This window comes from Lathamus discolor, chromosome 10 (assembly GCF_037157495.1).
Source record: "Lathamus discolor isolate bLatDis1 chromosome 10, bLatDis1.hap1, whole genome shotgun sequence".
NCBI lineage: Eukaryota > Metazoa > Chordata > Aves > Psittaciformes > Psittacidae > Lathamus > Lathamus discolor.
The window spans coordinates 9,170,596-9,184,526 of record NC_088893.1 but is presented as its reverse complement, the minus strand read 5'-3'; the positions used below and the strand labels follow the sequence as shown (position 1 = coordinate 9,184,526).

The window sequence follows — 13,931 nt, the reverse complement described above, 5'->3', positions numbered from 1 at the left end:
TGTATTAGGTCATATAATCTGACCAAGGAAAATCTTGTCAAAGGAAAATTAAAAAAAACCCAACCAGGCATGGGTCTTATTAAGCTGAGGTGTCCTTAATTTAACTGTTGCATAAGAATTCTTTCTCTTTTCCTCCAGTAAACTTGTATGCAGAATCCCCTCAAATCCAAGGAATTAATCCCCTTCACTTTGCATTCAGCAACTGAACAAGAGAGAAATTGCAAATCAGTAGAGGTCTCTGTGCCATTAACAGGTCAGTTGCAACTTTTATATTAAAACAAAAAGTGACTCAAATCAAGACTGCCAGCAGAAGGTGCATGTTAGCTGTTATAAGTGGACGGATGGGGAATAAGGCCAATAAAATAAGAAGATAGCTCCTCACTGGAAAAGATGGAAGAGGTCCTCTATCTGCATTCAGTTCCAAATCCCACCTCCATAAGGATAAAGTAAGTGCCTTCGGTGAAGATGAAGGAACAATGTGCAGATGTCCATCCTCGGGCTGAGATGAATGCCTAGGCACAGATTTCTAGCCCAGGGCTGAAACATCCCCTCATCATAGTACGTTTAAAAATAAAAGTTGAAACTACACCTTCTGTTACAGTAAACACCAAATAGTGAATATGCATTACTGTGGCAAACAAGGACATGGGGAGTGTGGGCTGCCAAGCAGCCACTATACTTTCAAGGTGGACTGACCTAGATTAAGGGTTCTACCCATGCCAGGGCTCCCTGGCAGATTATGAACACAATAGGAAATCGTAGCTTTCCAGACATTGTGCAAAGCCATTAGAAAAAAAATTAAAAAAGTTCAAGGATGAAATAAAATGTCACAAGCTCTTCTGAAGCCAGAGTCCTGTCCCAAATTCTCCAATGAAGTTTCAGTGTAAATGTAATTTTACAACTTCCTATACAGCTTTCAATTCAAATTTTTAAGCAACATTATTACTTTACTTCAGTAACACATGAGCATACAGACCATTTCTAAAAATCCTACTTAAAGGCCCTAACTAATGGAAAACTCCTACTGTGCTATGCATCATAAAGCAGACCATTTTTCCAAAGAAATTACAGCTACCTACCGGTAGCTACCTGTTGGTAGCTGTTCACTTTGTTATAGAAACAGAGGTAGGAATTTGCCCAAATCCCACAACTTTTGGACTACTGACAGAAATCGAATCTCCTTTGCCTAAAGATAGTTCTTGTGCTCTCCTTCACAAGGCCTTTTTTTCCCCTAGTTCTACCACTCTCTTTCATGCATCTCCAACGGAAAATGAGCTCATTTAGTTCTTTCATACATTACTACATAGGGAGCCTGAAGAATTTTTAGTCTAAAATCCTGAATGAAATACCAAATGTAATTCCTTCATCACAGTATAATTTAATGTGAAAGGAAGCTTTCTGTCTTGGTTTAATGGCTACAAGCAATCAGATATTCAGTGGGCTATTCCGATAACTACCATTTCATTTTTTTCTGTGAAACTATTTTTGAATTGAGAAAATATATTTCCTTCGTGAAATGCATTCAACAGATCATATTTATATTAGCACTGATGATAATCTTTCTATAATTGCACGTGGAAATAATACGATTCAGTAAAGAATCCACCGCATAGTAAACATGTATTTAGTGAGTTGCTTACTTGCTGTTTTTCAAATCTATCACTTCTGTACATACTGTTAAGGCCAGGTGTTACACAGTTCATCCCTTGGCCTTAAAGCCAATTTCCTATGATCACAGTTTTTCCTTCTCAGTTCTGTGATTTATTGTCACAGAGATCAGTGCTGATGCAGCATCTGGGCACACTACAGAAACTTTACTGGACCATAAGGATAAGGAGGAGCAACTACTGAAATTTTGTAAGACAGCATAAGGAGAAATTAAATATTTAAAGGATTTTCCCCTATTAATACAGAGAACAGCTAGATCGGAGCAGTCATGCTTTACAGTAAGCATTTTAGCTTATGCTCAGGACTAGCTGAATATATTGGATATGGACCATTATGTCTATCACAGTCTCTTTTCTCCCATTTTCTAAAGTTTCTCTGGGTTGTACATTTTCTTTTATAAATATGCCTCTTACAAGCACATCCTGTGTGTACATTAAACGTACCTCTGTACCCGCAACTGTAACAGAAAATGAAAAAGGTTACAATCCTATTACTTTATTAAAAAAATAATTTCCTTTTGACATATCTGATCTCACCAGTCAATAGTCTCCATAAAACAAATGAAACAAAGAAATTTCACTAGTACCACAGGGGAGAATTGACACATCTATGCTTTTGCACCCAACATGACCAAAGAAGTCCTCCTATACTGAGATATAAATGGCATTGACAAGCATCATACAAAAACATATCTCCCACGCATCATAAAAAACCCCATTCAAATATGATAAAAAGCTCAGTTGCTGGAGGGAAAGCCTTAAACAGCTACTTAGCAATTGGCAAAATGACTGTGCAGAGGTTTACTATCTCTTTATGGAAAATAATACACAACAAGAGAGATCTTGCACACAGCTTCATGTGGGGGGAAAAAAATAAAGGTCAGTTTTCACATGATGTAAAAGCCTGATCTCTCTGCCTTCAGTCCTCTCTGCTCTCCCTTCTTCTCTCCCAGCTTTACATATACACCCTGCAGAGTTATAATCTATATATTCCTTAGCAATGTAGTCATGTTTGATTGAATTTTCCAGAATGCTCAGTTATAATGTGACACTTGCTTGGTAGCTGAAGACAAAATACTTCATGTCATAAAGTAAGGCACTAACAATTCAAGAAGAAAACAAGACGTAACAAAGACTTGGTCTGCTGAACTTATTTATATCACACATTAGAAAACACTGTCCTAAAAAAGTCTAGTGACATATAGTTCAATAGCATTGCTAGAGCCTTAAACTTGAAGGCTAGGACTAAAACACAGATGAATTTACCTCTGATCAAAGTGTAATGACATGAAGAAGCACCAAAGCATACATCATTTTCCAATCTCACACTGATGTTTTTAACACAGTACTTCTATGGGTTGCAAGTTTTAGGAAGGCAGACGGCACTACCTGTGTCATCATTCCAGACTCCCACAAAAGCAGACACAGCAGAGTACTGCTGCAGGGAAGACTGCTCTGGAAGCACCTGGGGCCAGGATTTAACCCACTGAACATCATGCTTTGCTGGGAACAAACCATGCAGCATATAGAATCATAGAATCATTCATAGAATCATAGAATCATAGAATAGTTGGGGTTGGAAAGGACCTCAAGATCATCTAGTTCCAACCCCCCTGCCATGGGCAGGGACACCTCACACTAAACCATCCCACCCAAGGCTTCATCCAACCTGGCCTTGAACACTGCCAGGGATGGAGCACTCACAACCTCCCTGGGCAACCCATTCCAGAGCCTCACCACCCTAACAGGAAAGAATTTTCTCCTTATATCCAATTTAAACTTCCCCTGTTTAAGTTTGAACCCATTACCCCTTGTCCTGTCACTACAGTCCCTGACAAAGAGTCCCTCCCCAGCATCCTTATAGGCCCCCTTCAGATACTGGAAGGCTGCTATGAGGTCTCCACGCAGCCTTCTCTTCTCCAGGCTGAACAGCCCCAACTTTCTCAGCCTGTCTTCATACGGGAGGTGCTCCAGTCCCTGATCATCCTCGTGGCCTCCTCTGGACTTGTTCCAGCAGTTCCATGTCCTTTTTATGTTGAGGACACCAGAACTGCACCCAATGCTCCAGGTGAGGTCCCACAAGAGCAGAGTAGAGGGGCAGAATCACCTTCTTCGACCTGCTGGCCACGCTCCTTTTGATGCAGCCCAGGATACGGTTGGCTTTCTGGGCTGCAAGTGCACACTGAAGCCGGCTCATGTTCATTTTCTCATCGACCAGCACCCCCAAGTCCTTCTCTGCAGGGCCGCTCTCAATCTCTTCTCTGCCCAACCTGAAGTTGTGCCTGGGATTGCTCCGACCCAGCTGTAGGACCTTGCACTTGTCATGATTAAACTTCATAAGGCTGGCATCAGCCCTCCTCACAAGCGTGTCAAGGTCCCTCTGGATGGCATCCCTTCCCTCCAGCGTATCAACCGAGCCACACAGCTTGGTGTCATCGGCAAACTTGCTGAGGGCGCACTCAATCCCACTGTCCATGTCAGCAATGAAGATATTAAACAAGACCGGTCCCAACACCTATCCCTGAAGGACACCACTCATTACTGGTCTCCAGCCAGACATTGAGCCATTGACAACTCTTTGCATGAGGCCATCCAGCCAGTTCTTTATCCACCGAGTGGTCCATCCATCAAACTGATATCTCTCCAATTTAGAGACAAGGATGTTGTGTGGGACAGTGTCAAACGCTTTGCATAAGTCCAGATAGATGACATCTACCATGGATTACATGTAAGGTTTTTTCCATCCTGTACATAAGTGCATTTGGAGTGGTTATACAAACCACAAAAGAATAGGTATCTGTTTTTATAAACAAATTAAGTCCCACACACATTAAAAATTCTTCAGGTTCTTGAAACATGGAGTGCTTCCAAAACTCATTGCACAATAGGTGCAAGACTGTTTGGATTTCGTAAGAAGGCAGGATCTAAGGAGCCTGGCTGGATTTACCTGCTTTGCTAAGTAGTCAGAAATCTTTAAGTGAAACTGCTAATCATGTCCACTTATACCATACTAAACTACTGACTATCTCAAGTATAGATAAGTATAGGTATCTTCCTGGGGAAATGAAATAGAAACAGAGAAAAATAGCATGAACAATAAAATTAATTTACTTTTAAATAACTGTTTTGAAGCTAGAGTAGAGAAATATTCATGAAACTTCTAATGAGCATTTATATGTGAAGAGTGTAGCAACCATTGGAACAAATGCTATCCAATATTGATAATATGGTATAGCTACAGTAATAGCTGAGGGCTGACAAAGTCCCCAGTTGTGACCATGCAGCCCTGTAATGAGTCAGTCACATGCTTGACCCCAGAAAAGATGTTTGTGAAAAATGAACATGTATTAAAATGAAAAGGAAATATTTGTATTCTTCCAGCTGCTTCTCTGGCAAGTAGCAATCACCAGTCCTTTTAGGCCAAATCATTACTATTAAATTCAGCGACAGCTGGTCAAGAGTAAGCTTGAAGCTAACTAGGGAAAGTAAGTCTACAAATGAAACAGTTTGTTTGCATCTTGTTTATTACCAGCAATGAGCACGTGGACTGCCAGGTGCCAGCAATAACACACAGATGCTGAAAGTGAAATCTTGTTTCCCTTTAACCCCTGGAGAATCTGAAGAAATCAGCTGTATTCATGAAGCAGTGACAAGCACATTCCCTTTTTCACCAGGTACAAAAGGATTTAGTACAGTAGATGACAATCTCTTAAAACATATATTGTCAAATGAATTAATAAAACCAAAGAAAGAACTGGAGCTGCGCACTAGACAGCAAGCCCCTTAAGGCACACACATCATGTCACTGGGATATGAAACACTAATAAGGTGAAATTTGTATTACCCTTGCAGAAAGCTGTTTAACACAGCTGTTGCTCCAGACATGGACTTTGGCTGGCTTCTGCAACATCATTGTGCTTTATCTGAGAATCTATCACACTGAAACTATGATGTCCTTTGTGGTGGGACAGTTCTGGCTCTCCAGTGAAAACATTTCCCTTTATATCTCACTTATCTGTTCTGAAACAAGCATTCTCCTCCTACAGGAAAGTGATTTAGGAATTGCTGTTATTAGATTGCAAGAAAACAGTAGCAAGGTTCCCATTTTCACTGCTCTATTTCTTTCCATTTCCACTCTACTTCACGGTTTGCCCCTTGCTTTCTACCTTCCTGTTTTCCTCAGATTACATCCTAAATGTCAGCTGCCACAACTTCAACCTACTTAGAGCCCATCTGGTGGGAAGCATTGCTACAGATACTCAAATTATCATCACATCCAACACATATCAGTACTTTATTTGATATAAAGTTTTTTTTCCCCACCTAGAAACTATCACAGAATATAAATCTTTACAGTTACCTTCAGTTAACTAAAATAGCTACTAACCTGCTCCCCAGAAAATGCTGGCTGAGTTGTCTGTTGTGATGGAATTTTAGCAAATTCTCTGGAACCTTGGAAATTAAATGTTTATCACTCTTCAGATGAGAAGAGGTGACAGAGCAGTGAGACTTTAACTAGTGCTATCAGTAACTGCAGAAGCACACTACAACTCTTGTGTGCATTAGCTGGCTGCTCACCAATTTGAGAGTTATGTTGCCTCAACATTAAGCCAGTCTGGAAAGACAGTGCAATCAAACCATTAATTCCTTGTGTTCTAATCCTGGACAACAAAAATTTATTCAGACAGTGAAATTTAAGACTGGTATCTTAGATGTCATGCTTTACTCCAGTTGGTGTTTTGTATCTTATCTGCAAGCGGAGTTATTTCTATAGAGAAGTCTGTACAATCCACAGCAACTCCCCATGGTACTTACATGGAAGCAGGAGAAGAGAAAGCAGAAGAGGGGAGAGAAAACATTTGTTTTCCCCCTGTGTGTTAAAACTCAGTTCAGTGTGTCCCTAGTAGTGGAGTATACACTCACTATCCCAAAGGATATAAAAATCACTGGAGAAATAAAAGATTTAGTAACCATGTTTTGATGAGGCAACAGATAGCAAAGTAAGAAGAAATATTTACAAATTAGAATAAAAGCAGAATTTAAAGTAATTCGTATATGTAAAGAGAAAAAAAAAGAGCACCAATTCAAAATGAGATGAAACATTCACTAGATGCTATTATGGGTAATTATAATAACATTCTGAAAAGAAACAAAATATATGATTTGCCTGATTAGTATATAATAGTTCATTTGTTAATAACCTAGAATCACCTGTTAATCACAGATGTATAGTTTTAATACTTGAAAACAGTGGCAGCTTAGACACAGAGCAACACTTTAAGCATCATCTGCAGAAAACTTCCTACCTCAAAAAAGTTCATATTTATAATTTCAGAGGAAAATCTTCATTTTAAGATTATAACAATGAGGCAAATAATAAGTTTTAATAGATCCAAGTATACAGTGGTAACAAATAATGTATAAATATGTTCATAAATATTAGTACTTTCTGAAGGCCTTGGCTACAAATACACTCTCAATGAAATACCTCTAATATCAGATAGAGATAGAATGCAATTCATTTGCTGCTGTACAGATGCAATTTTAAACTAAACCCATTCTTAATCTTCAGTTAGTAAACTACCTCCAATGGAAGGATTAACGTAACAGCAATTTGCCAACAATCTACTTCAGAGTATCAAAAAGGAAGGAAACACTAGAACTATTCACCCACGGTGTACTTGCCTCCCACCTGAGGAGTTAAAATGAAACTTCAACAGAATATGTCATAATATCATCATACCTGTCAAACATAATTCTGGGAAAAGTAGAGACTCCAGGCACATTGTATGAACCCTAATTTACTTTGGTTTATTAAAATGCACAAAGCTGGGCTAAGAATATATTTAAAAGCATAGGAATTGCTCTTTTTCCAGATGGATCATGCATCTCCTGTCTTCAAGAATGTACAGATTTGCCCCCCTCCCTTAGCTACGTTGCAAGCCTTTAATCCAAACCTAAACCACAGCTAATATTTTTGCAGATGAAGTTGAGGAAGTGAGAATCTGTTTTTCACTGTTACTATTGCGGAGTATCTCCTCAACTGTACATATTAAGAGTTAGAGATCAGCTGGGATTCCAGAAGGGGTATTCCTCTAAGATAATAAGAATAGCTAGCAAATAAAGATAGGGTAAGTGGATATGGCAATATCAACTTGAGTCTGCAGACAGGCTGAAAAAATAGCCCCAAGAAAAATTGATCTTTTCATTATGTTTTTGACTATGAAGTCAGGCAACACTAAATTAAGAAGTTTAAATTTCTCACTATTATTTAAACTGAGGGGAGACAAATTTTAAAGTCACAGAAACTACAGAATTTAGAAGTTACTCCAGGCATGTCAAACTGCAGGGTGGTATTGTAACGTACAAATCATTGCAACAAAAGATGAATACAACATGCAGAGTTATGGAGTCAGTTTGCTCTGAGCAGATGTCTTCAAGCCCCTTTTTTCTCTTGACCCATTACAAAGCAAGAGCTAAACCACTACGGGACAAGACATCCTAAATGAAGAAATGCTGGAAGTAATATTTTGCTTACATAGTTACAAAAATGCAGACTAGCCATGTTTCCAGCATGTTATGAGTGGAAAAAGAAATCAACTGTTGGATTGGTACACCCATTTTTCCCCTCCAATTATTTGATTTAGTATTATGATCTAGTTTGTTTCATAATATGGAATCCAATTAAGTTGCTATGCCTCAAGGAAACTTGAATGTAAAAGTAAAGGCTTATCAAACTGATTTTTATGTGTATATTGGCTATAACATCATGACCAAGGTCTATAAATCTCTTACTTGAAAGAATAATAGCTCTTATTGATTATAATTTGAACGTGCGAGATAAAGCAAGTGCGAATAATAAATCACCTTTATGGATTATTTGCGTACATCAAGTAAATGGGATCAAATGCATGTTTCACATGTTTGCTGATGAATCTGATTTGTATCTAACCAAGGATGTTTCTGTTTATAGTCTCTTAATGAACTGTCACAAAGAAATGGAAGAAACATTTTCAGGCATTTTAAACCATCAGTCATCTATCTCAAGAGCAAACACACTAGCAGTGCAGCACTGGGAAATACTGGCACATAAATCATCTTATCAGTGGTTCTAAAAGCAGAGTATTACATTAACTTAATCAAAAGGATGCATGAAAACACCAATGAAATTCACTAAATGGAAGTAGATATACCTGGAAAATTACCCATGCCTACTTTAATCGCACATACAGCAGCTGTTCTCTGATACTCTTAGGACTTAAACTCTTAAATTGCTATGACTTTACAATTTACCTAGATTATCTGAGTCACTCAGGAGATATCTGTAACTTGCTATGAAGAGTAGCTCATCACTGGATTCCCCGGTTTTGAAAATTATGTCAAAATAGTCTGGATTTTTTCCCCACAAACATTGCCATTTAGGAACTTGTCATTCTGCTGTGAATAACAGATTGCACGAAGCTGAGAAACAGAAGAGATACAAAAGTTTCTCCTACTTCCTAAGCTCTATCCCCATTACTCTCAGAGCTACAGGATGAATTCCATTTGCAATAAGCATTCTAAAATGATTAGCTGAAATTCTGAATTTTGCTGAAATATAACACAGCACTACTTAACACAGTGGTCCTTGGAAGAAATGCAGTGTTACCCACTCCAGTCTTCCCAAACTGGCCTCCCCATCCGTTAGAAACAAATCTAACAGTATTCCTCTCTTACATTCCTCTTTCCATTCTTCCTGCCCCTGCTTCCTCTTTTGTTCATCTGTTTCATTAAGAGAAAGAAATATGGGGCTTTAACTAGCTTGTGCTTTTCTGGGAAAAAACAGAACTTAGCTCTAGTTACCATAGAAAACCTCAACATATTGCTCTGGAAAAACAAAATCAAATAAGCAAATGAAATATCTAAAACCTCAGTTATGAGCTCCCTAAAAGTGCTAGTGTGGTTAAGTGATTGTGGCTTTTTGAACTCACCACTACCCATCAAAGGCCCTTGCAACATTTTGGTTTTAGTTCTCATAACATTGGGTGTGCCAGACGAATGCTTCCCTCAGTTTACAGAAGTGGAGGCACAACCCACCAAAGCAGCTGAATGGGTGAATTCACTACTTCCAGCCACACACCATTTACTCCTGAATGACAATTCACTATTTCATCTACTAGTGGAACAAAATCTTGTCTCAAGGAGAGTTGGCTGTGCAAGGTTTTATTTCTATTACTTTACATACTTCAGAAAACAGTATGGTAAGTCGTGTTCTCACAAAACACCAAAGCTATTCTCTGTTTGGGAGATCTGAAGTTATATGGGCAGCAGGGCACAAGTGGGAAGGGCATTCTACAAGGTAGGAAAAGAGAAAATATTGCCATCCACCCCCTGTAGCCCTCCATTGCCAGTTAAAACTGGATCCTGTGGCGGAAAGATATGTATAGCATGTTTATGTTTACCCAGAAAATCAGGTAAACTGTAAGCTAAGGCATGGTAGTTCTTGTTCTAACCAAGGCCTTTTAGACCCTTCTGAATACTGCCCAGGTCAAAATGTGAATTCGTTAGGCACTGAAAATATAAATAAAAACCACCACCAGCAAACACAGATCTTTGATGTTTAGAAAGAAAAGCATGTTGAATAACATTAAACCAACAAAAAACAATTTCCTTTCTAGATGGTAATGGCTACTGAAACTCCCCATCTCTTGAATCATGATAATTCAAAGCAAGTGTGATAATGCATTGGTAAAAGTCATTTCATGGTCATAGGGAAGAGCTTGCAATCCTTGGAATAACAATTAATTTAAACCAATACAGAAATTAGAAGGAAAGATTAGAAACTGCTGAAATTTACCCAGTGGTAACTAATTTATATTTTTAGCAAACGAATCCTGATGCATGACCAGTAAAGTTTCAATTAAGAGTCAAGCTGAAGTTCTCCAACTTCTTTTGAAAACAGAGTACTAGTATACTACCAATCTTCAGAAAGATGGCCACATACTATAGTTTGCAGTAAAAAGTTGTAAAGCTTTGGAACATGGACAGCTCAAAGTCTGTGACAAAGACATGAAAATCTGGCAGAAGTAACCAAATGGATGAGATTAGACTATTTAAGAGGTCTGAGCTGCAACAGGAAGATGGTACTGCTACATTTGAGCCTGACAGAAGAACCAGACACGGTGTGCTGGAAGGAATACATTTGTTTTCAGAGCTATCACTAAAAGAACAGGCTGGAGCCTTATGAACACTGCAATGGCCAGCTCTCAGTTTAGGCACAGATGCAGAGGAAATGCACCATCTTGTTGCCCAAGCGCTGCAAGTTTTGGTTACAGCTCAACATATATGCACACACTGAACCACTATTCATTCATTCATTCATTCCAACAGAAACAGCACACTGTAAAATGCAATGCAAGAATTCAAAGCAATTTTCCCTCTGGATGTCTACCAACAAATTCTCATTATGTATCAAAGCTGACAGGAAAAGCTTTGCAACATTCTAGATAATTATCTGAACTTTCCCCTCAACAAATCAAATAAAGCATGACTCCACACTCATGTTGCCTCCCTCTCCTGTTTATTTTCCCTTCATTTGACAACAGAGAATGTTCTGATGCTTTTCTTTTTTGCCTTTCTGTGAAAAAGGGCAATAAAAACTGGAAAATACACATACACACCAGCAGATGACAGCCTGCCATGACTGTAAATTATCTGAGGAAAGAGCTGTTTCTCACAGGTCTCCTGAAAGCGTTTGACATATTGTTGGTATTTTGAAAACCAGCAAGCAGTGATTGTAAGCAATGATAATAAACCATTTTCCTATAGCCTTTTTTAGAGGGGATGACATTACTGAATAGATTTCTTGCCTCTCCACCCATTACATTTGCCTAAAGCATCACAACAGCAAATTAACAAACACCATACTATCATCTCTGGTAATGTAACAGGTCACTGCTGAAAGCACTCCTGTCATGCCTGCAGCCTTCTGGAAAAAAAAAAAAAAAAAGGAAAATCCTAAGGAAGCCATTCCTCTTTCTATTTCTAAAGGGTTTCATTATAAGAATAGAGCATTTGAAAGAGATCAGCTTTTACATTAGCAGTCTGCAGTTTTAAGAGAAAGGACAGTGTGTTTAAGTCAGGCTCTTCAAATGACTTTTGAGAAGCCATTTGCTTTCAACAAAAACACTGGTGCAAACATTGACATTAAAATAAGCTGGTTGACTCTTTCTTATTGCCATAAGTTACCCAAGAGACAACAGGGGAATGGTGCAGGTGGGAAAATATCTTTTTCCCCTGTCCAGCACAAGAATCAGAGTCAAACAGCAGGAGCTTAGCATAGCTTGAAGGAAAGAAATATTATATGTGATATGTGATGTCTGTGAAAGGGTTTGTCATTTCACAGGGAAAACAAGGGGAGGAACTGTCAAAAGTATTGTCAGATCTTTCAGGATGGTTCTCTTTCAAGACCAGCTGCTGCTAACCACAGCAACTGCTCCACCTCTGCTGTTCTTTCAAGGAGAATTTTATACTTGTCACCTTGGACCACTTGCCTGATAATTGTTGAGCAAACCAGTGGAGAGGAGGAAGGGAAAATTAATCAGCAGCCAGACAAAACAAAGCCATTGTACAGAATATTTGCCTGAGATAAATTAATGGTAAGATACAGTGGGGGTGGGGGAAATCTACAAAATGTAACACAGTGAAACTTTAAACATCCTCCTCCTCTGATAAAGTTCTCTATGACATGGAAATAAATCATCCAGTTCTACCAGCCTAACAATGCCCACCATATGGGCACAGTATCATTCGACCAGATAATAGTTTTCCTATTCTTTTTAAACCAGTTTCTAATTAATGACCTTGTCAAAGGACTTTAATTTCTTTTCCCACTTTTGAAACTTTCATTAAGCTTGGCAAACTGGTTTCTTGGATGATAAGCCAGGAGAGCTAGACTACCTTTAAAAATGGGAAAACATTGTCAGCACTTAAAGCCTCAAGCTGCATTTACTTTCCAGTCAGCAATTTGAGAAATTAATAGCCCCTCACTAGCAAATTTCCTAGAAATGAATGAAAAGCTGCATGTAAACTTTGGTGTTAGTAACTCAGTGATGGGAGATGCGAATAACAGCACGGAGGTTGTATAATTACAAAACAAACAATGTGTAAAGTGGTGTTAATGATCCTAATATTTAATAAATACTAAACAATATGATATTAAGAGAATATTTTAGTGTATTCCTATATTTAAGTGATTTTTAATATAAATTACACTAAAAATCAATTTTCCACTTTCTGTAAGGCCTAGATGTCTGAAATAATACAGCATCTCAAGCACTGTGCAATGAAAGTCACCCAAGGCTATCATTTTTGTTAGTGTTTTCTTTACCTTACCCTTCCAGCTTTCTAGTAGGAAAAGAGCTACAGGACTTTTTGACATAAAGACTGCATTGCTAGCATATTTCCATGCCTTCTGCAGTGCATGTATCTTGCATTGAGAAGTCTGCAATACTTGGCAATGTGCTGTTATGAAGTGGCATCTGCAATGACCATAGAATAGTAATAGCCCACAAACCATCAGATTACAAAAGCCATAGATGAGACCCTCTTGGTCGCAAAGAACTCATGCTATGGTAAAGATGCACTTCTACCCAACCAGTCTATCTCTGGGAAATTCTGCAAGCCTCTGTCTACAGCCTTTCAGCTGAAAAAGCTTCAAAGAAAAATGGAAAGATGCAAAACCAAGAAATGCCTTGATTTTGGATAAAACTGATGACTCATGCAGAAAGACATCTGAGACTTTAACCACTGCCTGCTTTCTCATCACACACTAGAGTGATTTAATTTCTCAATAGCTTATCTGTAGCATCAACTTCAGTATAGCCTCACAAAGAACAAAACTCTGCACAACAGATAACAGATTAAAAAAAAAAAATCAAAACAGACTATTATGTCAGCAAATAGCTTTATAAAAGAATGGAAAACTGTAGAAAAATATCAAGTTAAATACACTTGTTATCATGTATAAAATATCAGGTGGAGATGCAAAACAAAACAATAACATCATTTATCAGTGCTGGCTAAAGTAATTTAAGACCAAAGGTTTTGACTCTGACTAAAAACATTTTGCACTTCTTTTGTACTGCTTTTGTAACTGTTGGCTGAAGCCTTAAGAAATTAGGTCAGCATGGCAGAGATCACACATGAAATGTAAGTTAGGAGATCTCAAGAGAAGACACACAAAATGTTGCCTGAACATGAAAAGCTAAATAAATAAATAAATAA

At 38.3% G+C, this 13,931-nt stretch overlaps 1 protein-coding gene across 1 annotated transcript in view; it reads right to left on the bottom strand.

The window, feature by feature from the left end:
- The window catches only part of ATP10B (ATPase phospholipid transporting 10B (putative)), a 241,866-nt gene that overhangs the window by 114,943 nt on the left and 112,992 nt on the right, over positions 1-13,931 (bottom strand). The window lies entirely within an intron of this gene.